The sequence below is a fragment of the Arachis stenosperma genome, chromosome 1 (genome assembly GCF_014773155.1).
Source record: "Arachis stenosperma cultivar V10309 chromosome 1, arast.V10309.gnm1.PFL2, whole genome shotgun sequence".
In the NCBI taxonomy this organism is placed as follows: Eukaryota; Viridiplantae; Streptophyta; class Magnoliopsida; order Fabales; family Fabaceae; genus Arachis; species Arachis stenosperma.
This window is the reverse complement of record NC_080377.1, coordinates 135,969,465-135,990,852: the sequence shown is the minus strand read 5'-3', so window position 1 is coordinate 135,990,852 and position 21,388 is coordinate 135,969,465. Positions and strand designations below refer to the sequence as shown.

At 41.1% G+C, this 21,388-nt stretch overlaps 2 non-coding genes across 2 annotated transcripts; one reads left to right on the top strand and one right to left on the bottom strand.

Annotated features, from left to right (window-relative positions):
* The first annotated feature begins 15,824 nt into the window (after positions 1-15,824).
* On the top strand, positions 15,825-15,931 carry LOC130947459 (small nucleolar RNA R71). Its single transcript, XR_009072685.1, has one exon. It is a non-coding gene; the product is annotated as a small nucleolar RNA R71 (small nucleolar RNA).
* Positions 15,932-20,066: 4,135 nt separating this feature from the next.
* LOC130956294 (small nucleolar RNA R71) lies at positions 20,067-20,174 on the bottom strand. The gene has a single exon (XR_009077066.1). It is a non-coding gene; the product is annotated as a small nucleolar RNA R71 (small nucleolar RNA).
* Between the last annotated feature and the right edge of the window lie 1,214 nt (positions 20,175-21,388).

Genomic DNA, 21,388 nt, shown 5'->3' with positions numbered 1-21,388 from the left:
ACTTGGCGTTAAACGCCAAGTTCATGCTGCTGTCTGGAGTTAAACGCCAGAAAAACGTCATGATCCGGAGTTGAACGCCCAAAACACGTCATAACTCAAAGTTCAACGCCAAGAAATACCTCAGCTCGTGGATTGATCAAGCTCAGCCCAAGCACACACCAAGTGGGCCCCGGAAGTGGATTTATGCATCAATTACTTACTCATGTAAACCCTAGGAGCTAGTCTAGTATATATAGGACATTTATCTATTGTATTAGACATCTTTGGTCTCAGTTTTGTTTTATTCTTCATCTTAGGAGATCATTGATCACGTTAGGAGAGGGCTGGCCATTCGGCCATGCCTGAACCTCTTTTGCTTATGTATTTTCAACGGTGGAGTTTCTGCACACCATAGATCAAGGGTGTGGAGCTCTGCTGTACCTCAAGTATTAATGAAATTCTATCTTCTTTTATTCAAATCTCTCTTATTCTTATTCCAAGATATTCATTCGTACCCAAGAACATGATGAATGTGATGAGTTAGATAACCCTCATTATCATTCTCACTTATGAACGTGCGTGATTGACAACCACTTCCGTTCTACATGCAAAGAAGCTTGAATGTGTATCTCTTAGATTCCCCAACAGAATCTTCGTGGTATAAGCTAGATAGATGGCGGCATTTATGGGGATCTGGAAAGTCCAACCTTGTCTGTGGTGTTCCGAGTAGGATCCTGGGAATCCGGAAAGTCTACCTTGTCTGTGGTGTCCGAGTAGGATTCCGGTAATGAATGACTGTGACGTGCTTCAAACTTGTAACCTGTTGGGCGTAGTGACAACGCAAAAGAATCAATGGATTCTATTCCAGTAGGGGAGGGAACCAACCGGTGATTGGCCGTACTGTGACAGAGTGCGTGAGCATTAGCTTTCACTGCGAGGATGGGATGTAGCCATCAACCATGGGTGATGCCTCCAGACTGGTTAGCTGTGCGAGTGACAGCCGCATAGGATATTTCCCCGTGAGGATAAAAGTAGCCACAGTTGATGGTGAACCCCTATACAAAGCTTGCCATGGAAAGGAGTAAGAAGGATTGAGTAGAAGGAATAGGAGAGCAGGCGTCCGTGAGCTCTACAGCACCTCCATTCCGCTTATCTGAAATTCCTACCAATGAATCGGCATAAGTATTTCTATCCTTTTTATTATTCCTTTTTATTTATTATTTAATCCAATAAAATATCATGTTTAAATTCGCCTGACTGAGATCTACAAGGTGACCATAGCTTGCTTCATACCAACAATCTCTGTGGATTCGACCCTTACTCACGTAAGGTTATTACTTGGACGACCCAGTACACTTGCTGGTTAGTTGAACGGAGTTGTGAAGAAAATAAACAGTGCCATAAGAGTATACATCCTTTATAAACAAAATAACAAGTGATCACAATTTCGTCCACCAGCTAGCCAAGCTTCAGCAGGACATTGCATTCAAGAGCTAAATTGATGAGAATCAATCAGCTTTGGTGATGATAAGAACATCACCTTGAAACACTAGAATTCTTTCTTAAGAACTCTGAAGAAAAATACCTAAGCTAAGCAACAAGATAAACCGTCAGTTGTCCAAACTCAAACAATCCCAGGCAACGGCGCCAAAAACTTGGTGCACGAAATTGTGATCATCAATGGTGCCATCAACATGGTACGCTCAATTACAATCTCAACTCTTTATCACAACTTCGCACAACTAACCAGCAAGTGTACTGGGTCGTCCAAGTAATAAACCTTACGCGAGTAAGGGTCGATCCCACGGAGATTGTCAGTATGAAGCAAGCTATGATCATCTTGTAAATCTCAGTCAGGCGGATTCAAATGGTTATGGAGGGTTAAAAGATAAATAAAACATAAGATAAAGATAGAGATACTTATGTAATTCATTGGTGAGAATTTCAGATAAGCGTATGGAGATGCTTTGTCCCTTTCGTCTCTCTGCTTTCCTACTGTCTTCATCCAATCCTTCTTACTCCTTTCCATGGCAAGCTGTATGTAGGGTTTCATTGTTGTTAATGGCTACCTCCCATCCTCTCAGTGAAAATGTTCAACGCCCTCTGTCACATCAGGGCTATTCAGCTGTCGGTTCTCGATCATGTCAGAATAGAATCCAGTGATTCTTTTGCGCCTGTCACTAACGCCCCACAATCGCGAGTTTGAAGCTCGTCACAGTCATTCAATCCTTGAATCCTACTCAGAATACCACAGACAAGGTTTAGACCTTCCGGATTCTCTTGAATGCCGCCATCAATTCTAGCTTATACCACGAAGATTCTGATTAAGGGATCCAAGAGATATCCACTCAATCTAAGGTAGAACGGAGGTGGTTGTCAGGCACACGTTCATAGGTGAGAATGATGATGAGTGTCACGGATCATCACATTCATGAAGTTGAGGAACAAATGATATCTTAGAACAAGAATAAGCCGAATTGAATAGAAGAACAATAGTAATTGCATTGATACTCGAGGTACAATATAGCTCCACACCTTAATCTATGGTGTGTAGAAACTCCACCGTTGAAAATACATAAGAACAAGGTCTAGGCATGGCCGAATAGCCAGCCTCCCATAATCTAAGAACTAGACGTCCAAAGATGATCCTAAGATCTAAAGTGATCAAAAGATGAAAATACAATAGCAAAAGGTCCTATTTGTAGAGAACTAGTAGCCTAGGGTTTATAGAAATGAGTAAATGACATAAAAATCTACTTCCGGGCCCACTTGGTGTGTGCTTGGGCTGAGCATTGAAGCTTTCATGTGTAGAGACTTTTCTTGGAGTTAAACGCCAGCTTTTGTGCCAGTTTGGGCGTTTAACTCCCATGCTTGTGCCAGTTCCGGCGTTAAACACCAGAATTCTTGAGCTGACTTGGAATGCCTGTTTGGGCCATCAAATCTCGGGCAAAGTATAAACTATTATAAATTGCTGGAAAGCCCAGGATGTCTACTTTCCAACGCAGTTGAGAGCTCGCCAATTGGGCTTCTGTAGCTCCAGAAAATCTACTTCGAGTGCAGGGAGGTCAGAATCCAACAGCATCTGCAGTCCATTTCAGCCTCTGAATCAGATTTTTGCTCAGGTCCCTCAATTTCAGCCAGAAAATACCTGAAATCACAGAAAAACACACAAACTCATAGTAAAGTCCAGAAAAGTGAATTTTAACTAAAAACTAATAAAAATATAATAAAAACTAACTAAAACATACTAAAAACAATGCCAAAAAGCGTATAAATTATCCGCTCATCACTACCCCTCAACAGGGCAGCTCACCCTATTAACGCCCAATTCGCGACTTATGTGGACGCACAGCAGCGACACCTTAGAGAAGGAGCGAATGCACACAGCGTGCGATCGCTGCAACCAGAGAGGTTGCAAAAGGGCGTGCGAGTGCACCAAAAGGTGCGAACGCACAGAAGGACTCTCTCTTCTTTTTTTTTAACTTGTAGACAAAAGCACATGTGCGTGCGCACACAGGTCCATGTGCACGCACAGACGATAAGAAAGGGGAAGGTGTGCGCTCGCACAAACCGTTCCCTTGCTCCCATCAGAGGGGCTTACAAGCGATGTGCGGACGCACAAACAAGGCACGAAAGGGAACGTATGCATACGCACGCAGGTGTGCGCACGCACAGAGCAGAGAAAAGGGGCAGTGCGCACGCACATGCTGTGCTGGTGCTGCCACCAGAGGGCATGTCAAAGCGTGTGTGGATGCACAGGCTTGTGCACCCGCACAGATGGCGAAAAACACAGCTTTGTGCGCACGCGCAGGGTGGTGCGGATGCACAAATGCCCTGTTTCAGAAAATTATTTTCTCCATAAAACTAAGGTTCCTAACCTTGGAAAATCAACATATTAACCCCAAATCATTCAAACAAGCATACAATCATAGTCCACAAGAAATTCTAACCTCTTTAACTCAAAGTTATTAAATCCAACCTATGCAAATCATTATATTACAAGAAAATAAGTAATTCAAAAAGCTATAAACAAGAGATAGAGTTAGAAAAATGTCACCATAGTGGGTGTCTCCCACCAAGAACTTTGGTTTAGAGTCCTAAGTTGGACTTGCATGGCTTCATTGGTCACTTAAGAACTTCCCCAAGGAGAAAAATCTCCAACTCCTTGGCATTCTTGGATTGAGCATGATCCTTTGAATGTGACTTCTTGGCAACCTCATCTTTTCCTTGTTCCTTTATATCCTCAATCACTTTGTCTTCAACTATGTCACACCCAAAAATGGAATAGGCCTTAAGAATGGGTTTGTTGGACTCCTCCAGGGTGAACTTGACTAACTCGCCATCCGACTCAAAAGAATAGACTCCCGAGTGTGCGTCTAGCTTGAAACGGGCCGTCTTCAAGAATGTCCTTTGGTGCGCGAAATTGTGAACAATACTTTTCACAACTCTCATAATCCCCGGTCATGAACTCCAAGAACTTGGTAGTTCAATTCCATGGCATTACACAACTTCGCACAACTAACCAGCAAGTGCACTGGGTCGTCCAAGTAATACCTTACGTGAGTAAGGGTCGATCCCACGGAGATTGTTAGCATTGAAGCAAGCTATGGTCATCTTGTAAATCTTAGTCAGGCAAACTCAATTGTATATGATGATGAACGAAAATAACATAGAAGATAAAGATAGTGATACTTATGTATATCATTGGTGTAGGAGCTTCAGACAAGCGTATGAAGATGCCTTCCCTTCCGTCTCTCTGCTTTCCTACTGCCTTCATCCAATCCTTCTTACTCCTTTCCATGGCAAGCTCGTGTAGGGTTTCACCGTTGTCAGTGGCTACCTCCCATCCTCGCAGTGAAAGCTAATGCTCACGCACTCTGTCACAGTACGGCCAATCACCGGTTCGGTTCCCGCTCCTACTGGAATAGAATCCCTCTTTTGCGTCTGTCACTAACGCCCATCAGGTTAGAGTTTGAAGCACGTCACAGTCATTCAATCATTGAATCCTACTCAGAATACCACAGACAAGGTTAGACCTTCCGGATTCTCTTGAATGCCGCCATCAGTTCTTGCCTATACCACGAAGATTCCGATTAAAGAATCCAAGAGATATTCACTAAGCCTCAGATGCGTGTAGAACAAAAGTGGTTGTCAGTCACCTTGTTCATGGGTGAGAATGGTGATAGGCGTCAATCATCACCTTCATCAAGTTGAAGAACAAGTGATATCTTGGACAAAGAACAAGCGGAATTGAATAGAAGAACAATAGTAATTGCATTAATACTCGAGGTACAGCAGAGCTCCACACCTTAATCTATGGTGTGTAGAAACTCCACCGTTGAAAATACATAAGCATAAGGTCTAGGCATGGCCGAATGGCCAGCCTCCCAATGATCTAAGATAGCATATATCGAAGATAGCTACCAAAAGTCCTCTAATACAATAGTAAAAGGTCCTACTTATAGAAAACTAGTAGCCTAAGGTATACATAGATAAGTAAATGACATAAAAATCCACTTCCGGGCCCACTTGGTGTGTGCTTGGGCTGAGCAATGAAGTAATTTCGTGTAGAGACTCTTCTTGGAGTTAAACGCCAGCTTTTATGCCAGTTTGGGCGTTTAACTCCCATTTGGGTGCCAGTTCCAGCGTTTAACGCTGGGATTTCTTGAGGTGACTTTGAACGCCGGTTTGGGCCATCAAATATTGGGCAAAGTATGGACTATCATATATTGCTGGAAAGCCCAGGATGTCTACTTTCCAACGCCGTTGAGAGCGCGCCAATTGGGCTTCTGTAGCTCCAGAAAATCCACTTCGAGTGCAGGGAGGTCAGAATCCAACAGCATCTGCAGTCCTTTTCAGTCTCTGAATCAGATTTTTGCTCAGAACCTTCAATTTCAGCCAGAAAATACCTGAAATCACAGAAAAACACACAAACTCATAGTAAAGTCCAGAAAAGTGAATTTTAACTAAAAACTAATAAAAATATACTAAAAATTCAACTAAAACTACTAAAAACATACTAAAAACAATGCCAAAAAGTGTATAAATTATCCGCTCATCACAACACCAAACTTAAATTGTTGCTTGTCCTCAAGCAACTGAAAATCAAATAAGATAAAAAGAAGAGAATATGCACTGAATTCCAAAAACATCTATGAAGATCAGTATTAATTAGATGAGCGGGGCTTTTAGCTTTTTGCCTCTGAACAGTTTTGGCATCTCACTCTATCCTTTGAAATTCAGAATGGTTGGCTTCTTTAGGAACTCAGAATCCAGATAGTGTTATTGATTCTCCTAGTTAAGTATGATGATTCTTGAACACAGCTACTTTATGAGTCTTGGCTGTGGCCCAAAGCACTCTGTCTTCCAGTATTACCACCGGATACATACATGCCACAGACACATAATTGGGTGAACCTTTTCAGATTGTGACTCAGCTTTGCTAGAGTCCCCAATTAGAGGTGTCCAGGGTTCTTAAGCACACTCTTTTTGCCTTGGATCACAACTTTATTCTTTCTTTTTCTTTCCTTTTCTCTTTCTTTTTCGTTTTTTTTTTCTTTTCTCTTTTTTTTTGTATTCACTGCTTTTTCTTGCTTCAAGAATCATTTTTAATGATTTTTCAGATCCTCAGTAACATGTCTCCTTTTTCATCATTCTTTCAAGAGCCAACCTTCATGAACCACAAATTCAAAAGACATATGCACTGTTCAAGCATACATTCAGAAGACAAAAGTATTGCCACCACATCAAAATAATTAAACTGTTATAAAATTCAGAATTCATGTAATTCTTTTTCTTTTCAATTAAGCACATTTTTATTCAAGAAAGGTGATGGATTCATAGGACATTCATAACTTTAAGGCATAGACACTAAGACACTAATGATCACAAGACACAAACATGGATAAACATAAAGCATAAAATTCGAAAAACAGAAGAATAAAGAACAAGGAAATCAAGGAACGGGTCCACCTTAGTGATGGCGGCTCTTCCTTCCTCTTGAAGATCCTATGGAGTGCTTGAGCTCCTCAATGTCTCTTCCTTGTCTTTGTTGCTCCTCTCTCATGATTCTTTGATCTTCTCTAATTTCATGGAGGAGAATGGAGTGTTCTTGATGCTCCACCCTTAGTTGTCCCATGTTGGAACTCAATTCTCCTAGGGAGGTGTTTAGTTGCTCCCAATAGTTTTGTGGAGGAAAGTGCATCCCTTGAGGTATCTCAGGGATCTCATGATGAGAGGGGTCTCTTGTGTGCTCCATCCTTTTCTTGGTGATGGGCTTGTCCTCATCAATGGGGGTGTCTCCTTCTATGTCAACTCCAACTGAATAACAGAGGTGACAAATGAGATGAGGAAAGGCTAGCCTTGCCAAGGTGGAAGACTTGTCCGCCACTTTATAGAGTTCTTGGGCTATAACCTCATGAACTTCCACTTCTTTTCTAATCATAATGCTATGAATCATGATGGCCCGGTCTAGAGTAACTTTGGACCGGTTGCTAGTGGGAATGATTGAGCGTTGAATGAACTCCAACCATCCTCTAGCCACGGGTTTGAGGTCATGCCTTCTCAATTGAACCGGCTTGCCTCTTGAATCTCTCTTCCATTGTGCGCCCTCTTCACATATGACTGTGAGGACTTGGTCCAACCTTTGATCAAAGTTGACCCTTCTAGTGTAAGGATGTTCATCTTCTTGCATCATAGGCAAGTTGAACGCTACCCTCACACTTTCCGGACTGAAATCCAAGTATTTCCCCCGAACCATAGTAAGATAATTCTTTGGATTCGGGTTCACACTTTGATCATGGTTCTTGGTGATCCATGCATTGGCATAGAACTCTTGAACCATCAAGATTCCGACTTGTTGAATGGGGTTGGTAAGTACTTCCCAACCTCTTCTTCGGATCTCATGGCGGATCTCCGGATATTCACCCTTTTTGAGTGAAAAGGGGACCTCGGGGATCACCTTCTTCAAGGCCACAACTTCATAGAAGTGGACTTGATGCACCCTTGAGAGGAATCTATCCATCTCCCATGACTCGGAGGTGGAAGCTTTTTCCTTCCCTTTCCTCTTTTTAGAGGTTTCTCCGGCCTTGGATGCCATAAATGGTTATGGAAAACGAAAAAGCAACGCTTTTACCACACCAAACTTAAAATGTTTGCTCGTCCTCGAGCAAAAAGAAGAAAGAAGAGAGTAGAAGAAGAAGAAATGAGGAGGAGGGAGATGGTGGTGTATTCGGCCAAAGAGGGGGAGAAGTGGTGTTTAGGTTGTGTGAAAATGAAGAAGGGAAGAAGGGTATTTATAGGAGAGAGGGGAGAAGGAGTTCGGCCATGTATGGGTGGGTTTGGGAGGGAAAGTGGTTTGAATTTGAAGGGTGAGATTGGTGGGGATTTATGAAGGATGGATGTGAGTGGTGAAGAGAAAGATGGGATTTGATAGGTGAAGGGTTTATGGGGAAGAGGTATTGAGGTGATTGGTGAATGGGGGAAGAAGAGGGAGAGTGGTGGTGGGGTCCTGTGGGGTCCACAGATCCTGTGGTGTCAAGGAAAAGTCATCCCTGCACCAAATGGCATCAAAATTCACGTTTTAAGCCATTTCTGGCGTTAAACGCCGGGCTGGTGCCCATTCCTGGCGTTTAACGCCAGGTTCTAGCCCTTTTCTGGCGTTTAACGCCAGTCTGGTGCCCCTTTCTGGCGTTAAACGCCCAGAATGGTGCCAGACTGGGCGTTAAACGCCCAACTGCTAGGCTTACTGGCGTTTGAACGCCAGCAGCATCTTCCTCCAGGGTGTGCTGTTTTTCTTCCTGTTTTTCATTCTGTTTTTGCTTTTTTCATTGTTTTTGTGACTTCTTATGATCATCAACCTACAAAAAAGATAAAATAACAAAAGAAAATAGTTAACTATAAAACATTGGGTTGCCTCCCAACAAGTGCTTCTTTAATGTCATTAGCTTGACAGAGGACTCTCATGGAGCCTCACAGATACTCAGAACCGTGTTGGAACCTCCCAACACCAAACTTAGAGTTTGAATGTGGGGGTTCAACACCAAACTTAGAGTTTGGTTGTGGCCTCCCAACACCAAACTTAGAGTTTGACTGTGGGGGCTCTGCTTGGCTCTGTCTTGAGAGAAGCTCTTCATGCTTCCTCTCCATGATGACAGAGGGATATCCTTGAGCCTTAAACACAAAGGATTCTTCATTCACTTGAATGATTAGTTCACCTCTATCAACATCAATCACAGCCTTTGCTGTGGCTAGGAAGGGTCTGCCAAGGATGATGGATTCATCCATGCACTTCCCAGTCTCTAGGACTATGAAATCAGTAGGGATGTAATGGTCTTCAACTTTTACCAAAACATTCTCTACAAGTCCATGAGCTTGTTTTCTTGAGTTGTCTGCCATCTCCAATGAGATTCTTGCAGCTTGTACCTCAAAGATCCCTAGCTTCTCCATTACAGAGAGGGGCATGAGGTTTACACTTGACCCTAAGTCACACAAGGCCTTCTTGAAGGTCATGGTGCCTATGGTATAAGGTATAGAAAACTTCCCAGGATCCTGCCTCTTTTGAGGTAATTTCTGCCTAGACAAGTCATCCAGTTCTTTGGTGAGCAAAGGGGGTTCATCCTCCCAAGTCTCATTTCCAAATAACTTGTCATTTAGTTTCATGATTGCTCCAAGAAATTTAGCAACTTGATCTTCAGTGACATACTCATCCTCTTCAGAGGAAGAATACTCATCAGAGCTCATGAAAGGCAGAAGTAAGTCTAATGGAATCTCTATGGTCTCATCTTGAGCCTCAGATTCCCATGGTTCCTCATTGGGGAACTCAGTGGAGGTTAGTGTGCGCCCATTGAGGCCTTCCTCAGTGGCATCCACTTCCTCTCTTTCCTCTCCAAATTCGGCCATGTTTATGGCTTTGCACTCTCCTTTTGGATTTTCTTCTGTATTACTTGTGGGAGTACTAGGAGGGAGTTCAGTAACTTTCTTACTCAGCTGACCCACTTGTCCTTCCAAATTCCTAATGGAGGACCTTGTTTCATTCATGAAGCTTTGAGTGGTCTTTATTAGATCAGAGACCATTGTTGCTAAGTCAGAAGTACTCTGCTTAGAACTCTCTGTCTGTTGCTGAGAAGATGATGGGAAAGGCTTGTTATTGCCAAGCCTGTTTCTTCCACCATTATTATTGAAACCTTGTTGAGGTCTCTCTTGATTCTTCCATGAGAAATTTGGGTGATTTCTCCATGAAGAATTATAGGTATTTCCGTAGGGTTCTCCTAGGTAATTCACCTCTTCCATTGAAGGGTTCTCAGGATCATAAGCTTCTTCCTCAGATGAAGCTTCCTTAGTACTGCCAGGTGCATTTTGCATTCCAGACAGACTTTGAGAAATCAAATTGACTTGTTGAGTCAATATCTTATTCTGAGCCAGTATGGCATTCAGAGTGTCAATCTCAAGAACTCCTTTCTTCTGATTAGTCCCATTATTCACAGGATTCCTTTCAGAAGTGTACATGAATTGGTTATTTGCAACCATTTCAATTAGCTCTTGAGCCTCTGCAGGCGTCTTCTTCAGATGAAGAGATCCTCCAGCAGAGCTATCCAAAGACATCTTGGATAGTTCAGAGAGACCATCATAGAAAATACCTATGATGCTCCATTCAGAAAGCATGTCTGAGGGACACTTCCTGATTAATTGTTTGTATCTTTCCCAAGCTTCATAGAGGGATTCTCCATCCTTCTGCCTGAAGGTTTGGACTTCCACTCTAAGCTTACTCCATCTTTGTGGTGGAAAGAACTTTGCCAAGAAGGCATTGACTAGCTTTTCCCAAGAGTCCAGGCTTTCTTTAGGTTGAGAGTCCAACCATATTCTAGCTCTGTCTCTTACAGCAAAAGGGAATAGCATCAGTCTATAGACCTCAGGGTCTACCCCATTAGTCTTGACTGTGTCACAGATTTGCAAGACTTCAGCTAAGAACTGATGAGGATCTTCCATTGGAAGTCCATGGAACTTGCAATTCTGTTGCATTAGAGAAACTAATTGAGGCTTAAGCTCAAAGTTGTTTGCTCCAATGGCAGGGATAGAGATGCTTCTCCCATAGAAGTCGGGAGTAGGTGCAGTAAAGTCACCCAGCACCTTCCTTGCATTGTTGGCATTGTTGTTGTTTTCGGCTGCCATGTCTTCTTCTTCTTTGAAGAATTCGGTCAGGTCCTCTAAAGAGAGTTGTGCTTTGGCTTCTCTTAGCTTTCTCTTCAGGGTCCTTTCGGGTTCAGGGTCAGCTTCAACAAGAATGCCTTTGTCTCTGCTCCTGCTCATATGAAAGAGAAGAGAAAAAGAAAATGTGGAATCCTCTATGTCACAGTATAGAGATTCCTTGAGGTGTCAGAGGAAAAGAGAAATAGAAAGAAGAAGGAGAAGAAGAATTCGAACTTTAATTAGATAAGGTTCGAATTGTACATTGAGAAGGAGTGGTGCTCCATAAATAGAAGGATGTGAGAGGGAGGGAAGTAATCTTTTCGAAAATTAATTAGAAAATTTTGAAAACATTTTTGAAAAACACTTAATTGATTTTCGAAAATAAAAGTAAGAATGAAATCAAGTGATTTTTGAAAAAGATTTGAAATTAGAAGTCAAAAGGATTTGATTGAAAACTTAATTTGAAAAAGATGTGATTAAAAAGATGTGATTGAGAAGATATGATTTGAAAACAATTTGAAAAGATATGATTTGAAAACAAATTGTAAAGATATGATTTAAAAATTAATGACTTGCCTAACAAGAAAAGATATGATTCAAACATAAAACCTTCCTTAACAGAAAAGGCAAAAAATGTTCAATCAAATCATTAATTGTTAGTAAGTATCTTTGAAAAAGGAAAGAAATTGATTTTGAAAACATTTGATTGAAAGGATATGATTTGAAAAAGATTTGATTTTGAAAAACTTTGAAAACTTTGAAAAAAAATGATTTGAAAACAAAATTCTCCCCCTAGCACCATCCTGGCGTTAAACGCCCAGAATGGTATACATTCTGGCGTTTAACGCCCAAAATGCACCCTTTTTGGGCGTTAAACGCCCAACCAGGTACCCTGGCTGGCGTTTAAATGCCAGTCTGTCTTCTTCACTGGGCATTTTTGAATGCTCAGCTTTTTCTGTATAATTCCTCTGCAGTATGTTCTGGATCTTCAATTCTTGGTATCATTGACTTGAAAAGACACAAATTAAAAATATTTTTGGATTTTTAATAATCAAAATGCAATAAGAATCAAATAACAATGCATGCAAGACACCAAACTTAGCAGTTTGTATACTACTGACACTAACAATGTGAGAATGCATATGAGACACACAAAATACGTCAAGTCAATAGAATTTAGAGATTAGAACACAAAAATCATCAAGAATTACTTGAAGATCCATAAGACACATGAATGAATGCATGCAATTGACATCAAACTTAAGATGAGACACTAGACTTAAGCAAGAAACATCAAATATTTTTGGTTTTTATGATTTTGTAATTTTTTTTTTGTATTTTTCGAAAATTAAGTGGAAAAAAAAAACATCAAAATTCTTAATGAGAATTCCAGGAATCAGTGTAATGCTAGTCTAAGACTCCGGTCCAGGAATTAGACATGGCTTCACAGCCAGCCAAGCTTTCAAAGAAAGCTTCGGTCCAAAACACTAGACATGACCAAAGGTCAGCCAAGCCTTAGCGGATCACTGCTCCAAAAGCAAAATTGATGAAAATCAACAAGCTCTTGTGGTGATAAGTTGAAACCTCGGTCCAATCAGATTAGACATGGCTTCTCAGCCAGCCAGATTTCAACAAATCATCATGAAACTCTAGAATTCATTTTCAAGAATTTCGAAAAAAAAATACCTAATCTAAGCAACAAGATGAACCGTCAGTTGTCCAAACTGAACAATCCCCCGCATTGTTACCAAAAGCTTGCTCAAAACTTGAACAATCCCCGGCAACGGCGCCAAAAACTTGGTGCGCGAAATTGTGAACAATACTTTTCACAACTCTCATAATCCCTGGTCATGAACTCCAAGAACTTGGTAGTTCAATTCCATGGCATTACACAACTTCGCACAACTAACCAGCAAGTGCACTGGGTCGTCCAAGTAATACCTTACGTGAGTAAGGGTCGATCCCACGGAGATTGTTAGCATTGAAGCAAGCTATGGTCATCTTGTAAATCTTAGTCAGGCAAACTCAATTGTATATGATGATGAACGAAAATAACATAGAAGATAAAGATAGTGATACTTATGTATATCATTGGTGTAGGAGCTTCAGACAAGCGTATGAAGATGCCTTCCCTTCCGTCTCTCTGCTTTCCTACTGCCTTCATCCAATCCTTCTTACTCCTTTCCATGGCAAGCTCGTGTAGGGTTTCACCGTTGTCAGTGGCTACCTCCCATCCTCGCAGTGAAAGCTAATGCTCACGCACTCTGTCACAGTACGGCCAATCACCGGTTCGGTTCCCGCTCCTACTGGAATAGAATCCCTCTTTTGCGTCTGTCACTAACGCCCATCAGGTTAGAGTTTGAAGCACGTCACAGTCATTCAATCATTGAATCCTACTCAGAATACCACAGACAAGGTTAGACCTTCCGGATTCTCTTGAATGCCGCCATCAGTTCTTGCCTATACCACGAAGATTCCGATTAAAGAATCCAAGAGATATTCACTAAGCCTCAGATGCGTGTAGAACAAAAGTGGTTGTCAGTCACCTTGTTCATGGGTGAGAATGGTGATGGGCGTCAATCATCACCTTCATCAAGTTGAAGAACAAGTGATATCTTGGACAAAGAACAAGCGGAATTGAATAGAAGAACAATAGTAATTGCATTAATACTCGAGGTACAGCAGAGCTCCACACCTTAATCTATGGTGTGTAGAAACTCCACCGTTGAAATACATAAGCATAAGGTCTAGGCATGGCCGAATGGCCAGCCTCCCAATGATCTAAGATAGCATATATCGAAGATAGCTACCAAAAGTCCTCTAATACAATAGTAAAAGGTCCTACTTATAGAAAACTAGTAGCCTAAGGTGTACATAGATAAGTAAATGACATAAAAATCCACTTCCGGGCCCACTTGGTGTGTGCTTGGGCTGAGCAATGAAGCAATTTCGTGTAGAGACTCTTCTTGGAGTTAAACGCCAGTTTTTATGCCAGTTTGGGCGTTTAACTCCCATTTGGGTGCCAGTTCCAGCGTTTAACGCTGGGATTTCTTGAGGTGACTTTGAACGCCGGTTTGGGCCATCAAATATTGGGCAAAGTATGGACTATCATATATTGCTGGAAAGCCCAGGATGTCTACTTTCCAACGCCGTTGAGAGCGCGCCAATTGGGCTTCTGTAGCTCCAGAAAATCCACTTCGAGTGCAGGGAGGTCAGAATCCAACAGCATCTGCAGTCCTTTTCAGTCTCTGAATCAGATTTTTGCTCAGAACCTTCAATTTCAGCCAGAAAATACCTGAAATCACAGAAAAACACACAAACTCATAGTAAAGTCCAGAAAAGTGAATTTTAACTAAAAACTAATAAAAATATACTAAAAAATCAACTAAAACTACTAAAAACATACTAAAAATAATGCCAAAAAGTGTATAAATTATCCGCTCATCATCCTTCCAAGGAGTATTGATGATGGGTTAGTGGAATCAATAGGTTGAGTCTCCAAGATGTGAAAGTCAACCAGAAAAAGCAAACCTTGAATGTTGATTATGACGTTCTCTGCAATTCCAACCACAGACACAATACTCTTGTCAGCCAAGACAAACCTTGCCTTGGATCTCTTGAGGGGTGGTAAGTTCAATCTTTGGTATACGGGCAGTGGCATGATGCTCACACATGCTCCCAAATCACACATACAATCTATGAACTTAATCCCACCAATCAAACAAGTCACTAAACATGGGCCGGGATCATTACATTTTTCAGGAAGCAAAGAAGAGATAGAATCATCTACCGGTTTTTCGTTAAGATTGCCAAGCTTGCCTTTGTGAGGGCACACATCTTTAAGGAACTTGGCATATTTCGGCACTTGTTGAATGGCTTGAAAGAGGCGGACGGTAACTTCGACTTTCTTAAAAACTTCCACCAAAGTGGGGTCAAGATCTTCTTGCTTCTTTGCTTTCTTGGCCAAAGTTGGGAATGGAATGGGTGAAGGCTCTTCAAGCAAGGTCTTTCTTTTTATCTCCTTGACTTTTGGTGGCTCCTCCTCACTTTTGTCAACATTTTCATCTTCACCCTTTGTCATCTCTACCTCTTCTCATACCTCATCATTGTTGGTCTCGTCACTCACCTTTGCGGGTATAGCAACATTCTTGTCCAACTTAGTACCATTTCGGAGAGTAATTGCATTTATGCTCCCCTTAGGGATGGGTTGAGGTTGAGAGGGTAAAATACTTGAGGTTGAAGCTTGTTGGGTGCTTTGTGCGGTTTGAGGAGGGAGAGTCAAATGGGTAAGGGCTTCGGTTATTGTAGCCATGTATGCATCTTGCTTCTTATGAAATTCTCTTTGCTCTTGCATGAAGGTGATTATTAAGGCCTGAGTCATTTGTTGCCCCTGGGCGATTTGTCTCAACAAAACTGCAATCTTCCCAAGGGTCTCAATCGCATTGTCATCACCATCGGGAGGAATTTTGCTTAAAGCTAGAGGTTGCGGATCCTACACTCTTGAGTGTTTAGCCGAGTTTGCTAATTCTGACATAACTTTCCAGGCTTCCGTAACAGTATTACTTGTGATCAACGATCCTCCACTTGCGGAGTCTAGGAAAAGCTTATCTTGGGGATGCATCCCTTCATAGAAATAACTAATAAGAAACGGCTCACCAATCCGATGGTGAGGGCAGTCTTCTAATAATTTCTTGAATCTTTCTCAGTATTCATACAAGGTCTCCTCATTTTGTTGCACAATACAAGAGATCTCTCTTCATAACTTGTCTGTTTTCTGAGGAGGGTAGAACTTTTCCAAGAACTCCTTACGCAACAAGTCCCAGTTGGATCTAATTTCACTCGGCTGAGTATAAAACCATTCCTTTGCTTTCCCCTCCAAAGAGAAAGGGAAAGCAAAGACCAACATTGCGGATTCATCCGCCCCATGTCTCCTTGCGGTTGCACATGCAACTTGGAAATTCTTAAGGTGCTTCAGCAGATCTTCCCCAGGTAGCCCATTGTACTTGGGAAGTAAGTTGATTGTGCCAGACTTAAGCTCAAAATTTGGGTCCACGGCCGGATACAAAATCTGAAGTGGTTGCAAGTTAAGATCAAGAGGAACCTCAAACCCTACCGATTCGGATAACTGGATACAAGCCATTGAGTGACCATTACAGGCTCAGCAGGTTTCTGATGAACATTGGGTTAAGTTTGGAACCTACTGATGAGCGGATAATTTATACGCTTTTTGGCATTGCTTTTAGTATGTTTTTAGTATGATCTAGTTAGTTTTTAGTATATTTTTATTAGTTTTTAGTTAAAATTCACTTTTCTGGACTTTACTATGAGTTTGTGTGTTTTTCTGTGATTTCAGGTATTTTCTGGCTGAAATTGAGGGACCTGAGCAAAAATCTGATTCAGAGACTGAAAAGGACTGCAGATGCTGTTGGATTCTGACCTCCCTGCACTCGAAGTAGATTTTCTAGAGCTACAGAAGCCCAATAGGCGCGCTCTCAACGGCGTTGGAAAGTAGACATCCTGGGCTTTCCAGCAATATATGATAGTCCATACTTTGCCCAAGATTTGATGGCCCAAACCGGCGTTCAAAGTCACCCTCAGAATTCCCAGCGTTAAACGCCGGAACTGGCACCAAAGTGGGAGTTAAACGCCCAAACTGGCATAAAAGCTGGCGTTTAACTCCAAGTAGAGTCTCTACACGAAAATGCTTCATTGCTCAGCCCAAGCACACACCAAGTGGGCCCGGAAGTGGATTTTTATGTCATTTACTCATCTTTGTAAACCTTAGGCTACTAGTTTCCTATAAAAGGGACCCTTTACTATTGTATTAGACATCTTGGTTCTTCTGGTTCCCTCTCTGGGGCCGAAACCAATGATCACTCTTGTTCTTATGTATTTTCAACGGTGGAGTTTCTACACACCATAGATTAAGGTGTGGAGCTCTGCTGTACCTCGAGTATTAATGCAATTACTATTGTTCTTCTATTCAATTCTGCTTGTTCTTGTTCCAAGATATCACTTGTTCTTCAACTTGATGAATGTGATGATCCGTGACACTCATCATCATTCTCACCTATGAACGTGTGACTGACAACCACCTCCGTTCTACCTTAGATTGGGTGGATATCTCTTGGATTCTTTAACCGGAATCTTCGTGGTATAGGCAAGAACTGATGGCGGCATTCAAGAGAATCCGGAAGGTCTAACCTTGTCTGTGGTATTCTGAGAAGGATTCAATGATTGAATGACTGTGACGTGCTTCAAACTCCTAGCAGGCGGGGCGTTAGTGACAGAAGCAAAAGAATCAATGGATTCTATTTCGGCCTGACCGAGAACCGACAGATGGATAGCCGTGCCGTGACAGGGTGCGTTGAACATTTCCACTGAGAGGATGGGAGGTAGCCACTGACAACGGTGAAACCCTTGCATAAGCTTGCCATGGAAAGGAGTAAGAAGGATTGGATGAAGACAGTAGGAAAGCAGAGAGACGGAAGGGAAGGCATCTTCATACACTTATCTGAAGCTCTCACCAATGATATACATAAGTATCTCTATCTTTATCTTTATGTTTCATTCATCATCTATACCCATTTGAGTCTGCCTGACTAAGATCTACAAGGTGACCATAGCTTGCTTCATACCAACAATCTCCGTGGGATCGACCCTTACTCGCGTAAGGTTTATTACTTGGACGACCCAGTGCACTTGCTGGTTAGTTGTGCAAAGTTGTGTTTATGCCATGGTAGTGAGCACCAAGTTCTTGGGGCCATTACTAGGGATTAATTGAGTTGTGAAAAGTAATGATCACAATTTCGCACACCAAGTTTTTGGCGCCGTTGCCGGGGATTGTTTTGTGTGTGGACAACTGACGGTTCATCTTGTTGCTTAGATTAGGTATTTATTTTTCTTCAGAGTTCTTAAGAATGAATTCTAGTGTTTCAAGGTGATGTTCTTATCATCACCAAAGCTGATTGATCCTCATCAATTTAGCTCTTGAATGTAATGTCCTGCTGAAGCTTGGCTAGCTATGTCTAATTCCTTTAGACTAAAGCTTTAGACTAACATTGCATGATTCCTGGAATTCTCATTAAGAATTTTGATATCTTTATTTCTTTTCCACTTAATTTTCGAAAAATCCAAAAAAAAATTACAAAATCATAAAAACCAAAAATATTTCTTGTTTAAGTCTAGTGTCTCGTTTTAAGTTTGGTGTCAATTGCATGTTTCTGTTCTTCTTGCATTTTTCGAATTTATGCATGTGTCTTCATTAATCTTCAAGTTGTTCTTGATGATTTCCTTGTTTTGATCTTTGAGTATTTCTGTTGTTTGTCATATGCATTCTCATTTTGTTATTGTCAATAGTATACAAACTACTAAGTTTGGTGTCTTGCATGCATTGTTATTTGATTTTCGTTGCATTCTTCATTATTAAAAATCCAAAAATATTTTTAATTTATGTCTTTTCAAGTCAATAATACAGAGAATTGAAGATTCAGAACATACTGCAGAGGAATTATACAGAAAAAGCTGGGCGTTCAAAACGCCCAGTGAAGAAGGACAGACTGGCGTTTAAACGCCAGCCAGGGTACCTGGTTGGGCGTTTAACGCCCCAAAAGGTAGTGCATTGGGCGTTAAACGCCAGAATGTGCACCATTCTGGGCGTTTAACGCCAGGATGGCACAAGGGGGAGGATTTTGTTTTCAAATCAATTTTTTTTCAAGTTTTCAAAGTTTTTTAAAACCAAATCTTTTTTAAATCATATCTTTTCAATCAAATGTTCTCAAAATCAATTTCTTTCCTTTTTCAAAGATACTTGCTAACAATTAATGATTTGATTGAACAATTCAAGTATGTTGCCTTTTCTGTTGAGAAAGGTTTAATGTTTGAATCATATCTTTTCTTGTTAGGCAAGTCATTAATTTTTAAAATCAAATCTTTTTAAAATGTTTTTCAAATCATATATTTTCAATCATATCTTTTTAAAAAACCATAACTTTTTAATCATATCTTTTTTTTATCACATCTTTTTTTCAAATTAGTTTTCAATCATATCTTTTTTATTTCTAAATTCAAAATCTTTTTCAAAAATCACTTGATTTCTTTTCCACTTTGAGTTTTCGAAAATTATCAATCAATTTTTCAAAATGTTTTTAAAATCTTTTTAAGCAATTTTCGAAAATTCTCTTCCCCTTTTCTCACATCCTTCTATTTATGGAGTACCACTCCTTCTCAATGCACAATTCGAACTCTATTTGACTAAGTTCGAATTCTTCTACCTCTTCCTTCTAATTTTCTTCTTCTGACACCTCAAGGAATCTCTATACTGTGACATAGAGGATTCCACATTTTTTTGTTCTCTTCTCTTTCATATGAGCAGGAACAAAGACAAAAGCATTCTTGTTGAAGCTGACCCTGAACCTGAAAGGACCTTGAAGCGAAAGCTAAGAGAAGCTAAGGCACAACTCTCTGTAGAAGACCTAACAGAAATCTTCAAAGAAGAAGAACCCATGGCAGCCGAAAACAACAACAATGCAAGGAAGGTGCTGGGTGACTTTACTGCACCTACTCCTGACTTCTATGGGAGAAGCATCTCTATCCCTGCCATTGGAGCAAACAACTTTGAGCTTAAGCCTCAATTAGTTTCTCTAATACAACAAAATTGTAAGTTCCATGGACTTCCATTGGAAGATCCTCATCAGTTCTTAGCTGAATTCTTGCAAATCTGTGACACTGTCAAGACTAATTGGGTTGACCCTGAGGTCTACAGACTTATGCTATTCCCTTTTGCTGTAAGAGACAGAGCTAGGACATGGTTGGACTCACAACCTAAAGAAAGCCTGGACTCATGGGAAAAGCTAGTAAATGCCTTCTTGGCAAAGTTCTTTCCACCTCAAAAATTGAGTAAGCTTAGAGTGGAAGTCCAAACCTTCAGACAGAAGGATGGAGAATCCCTCTATGAAGCTTGGGAAAGATACAAACAATTGATCAGAAAATGTCCTTCTGACATGCTTTCTGAATGGAGCATCATAGGTATTTTCTATGATGGTCTCTCTGAACTATCCAAGATGTCTTTGGATAGCTCTGCTGGAGGATCTCTTCATCTGAAGAAGACACCTACAGAAGCTCAAGAGCTAATTGAAATGGTTGCAAATAACCAATTCATGTACACTTCTGAAAGAAATCCTGTGAATAATGGGACAAATCAGAAGAAAGGAGTTCTTGAGATTGATACTCTGAATGCCATATTGGCTCAGAACAAGATACTGACTCAACAAGTCAATTTGATTTCTCAAAGTCTGTCTGGAATGCAAAATGCACCAAGCAGTACTAAGGATGCTTCATCTGAAGATGAAGCCTATGATCCTGAGAACCCTTCAATGGAAAAGGTGAATTACTTAGGAGAACCCTATGGAAACACCTATAATTCTTCATGGAGAAATCACCCAAATTTCTCATGAAAGAATCAAGAGAGACCTCAACAAGGTTTCAACAATAATGGTGGAAGAAACAGGTTTAGCAATGGCAAACCTTTTCCTTCATCTTCTCAGCAACAGACAGAGAATTCTAAGCAGAACCCCTCTGACTTAGCAACCATGGTCTCTGATCTAATCAAAACCACTCAAAGTTTCATGACTGAAACAAGGTCCTCCATCAGGAATTTGGAGGCACAAGTGGGACAGCTGAGCAAGAAAGTTACTGAACTCCCTCCTACTACTCTTCCAAGCAATACAGAAGAAAATCCAAAAGGAGAGTGCAAGGCCATCAACATGGCCGAATATGGAGAGGAAGGGGAGGACGTGAACGCCACTGAGGAAGACCTCAATGGGCGTGCACTAGCCTCCACTGAGTTCCCTAATGAGGAACCATGGGAATCTGAGGCTCAAAATGAGACCATAGATATTCCATTGGATTTACGTCTGCCATTCATGAGCTCTGATGAGTATTCTTCCTCTGAAGAGGATGAGTATGTCACTGAAGAGCAAGTTGCTAAATACCTTGGAGCAATCATGAAGCTAAATGACAAGTTATTTGGAAATGAGACTTGGGAGGATGAACCCCCTTTGCTCACCAAAGAACTGGATGACTTGTCTAGGCAGAAATTACCTCAAAAGAGACAAGTTCCTGGAAAGTTTTCAATACCTTGTACCATAGGCACCATGACCTTCAAGAAGGCTCTGTGTGACTTAGGGTCAAGTGTAAACCTTATGCCTCTCTCTGTAATGGA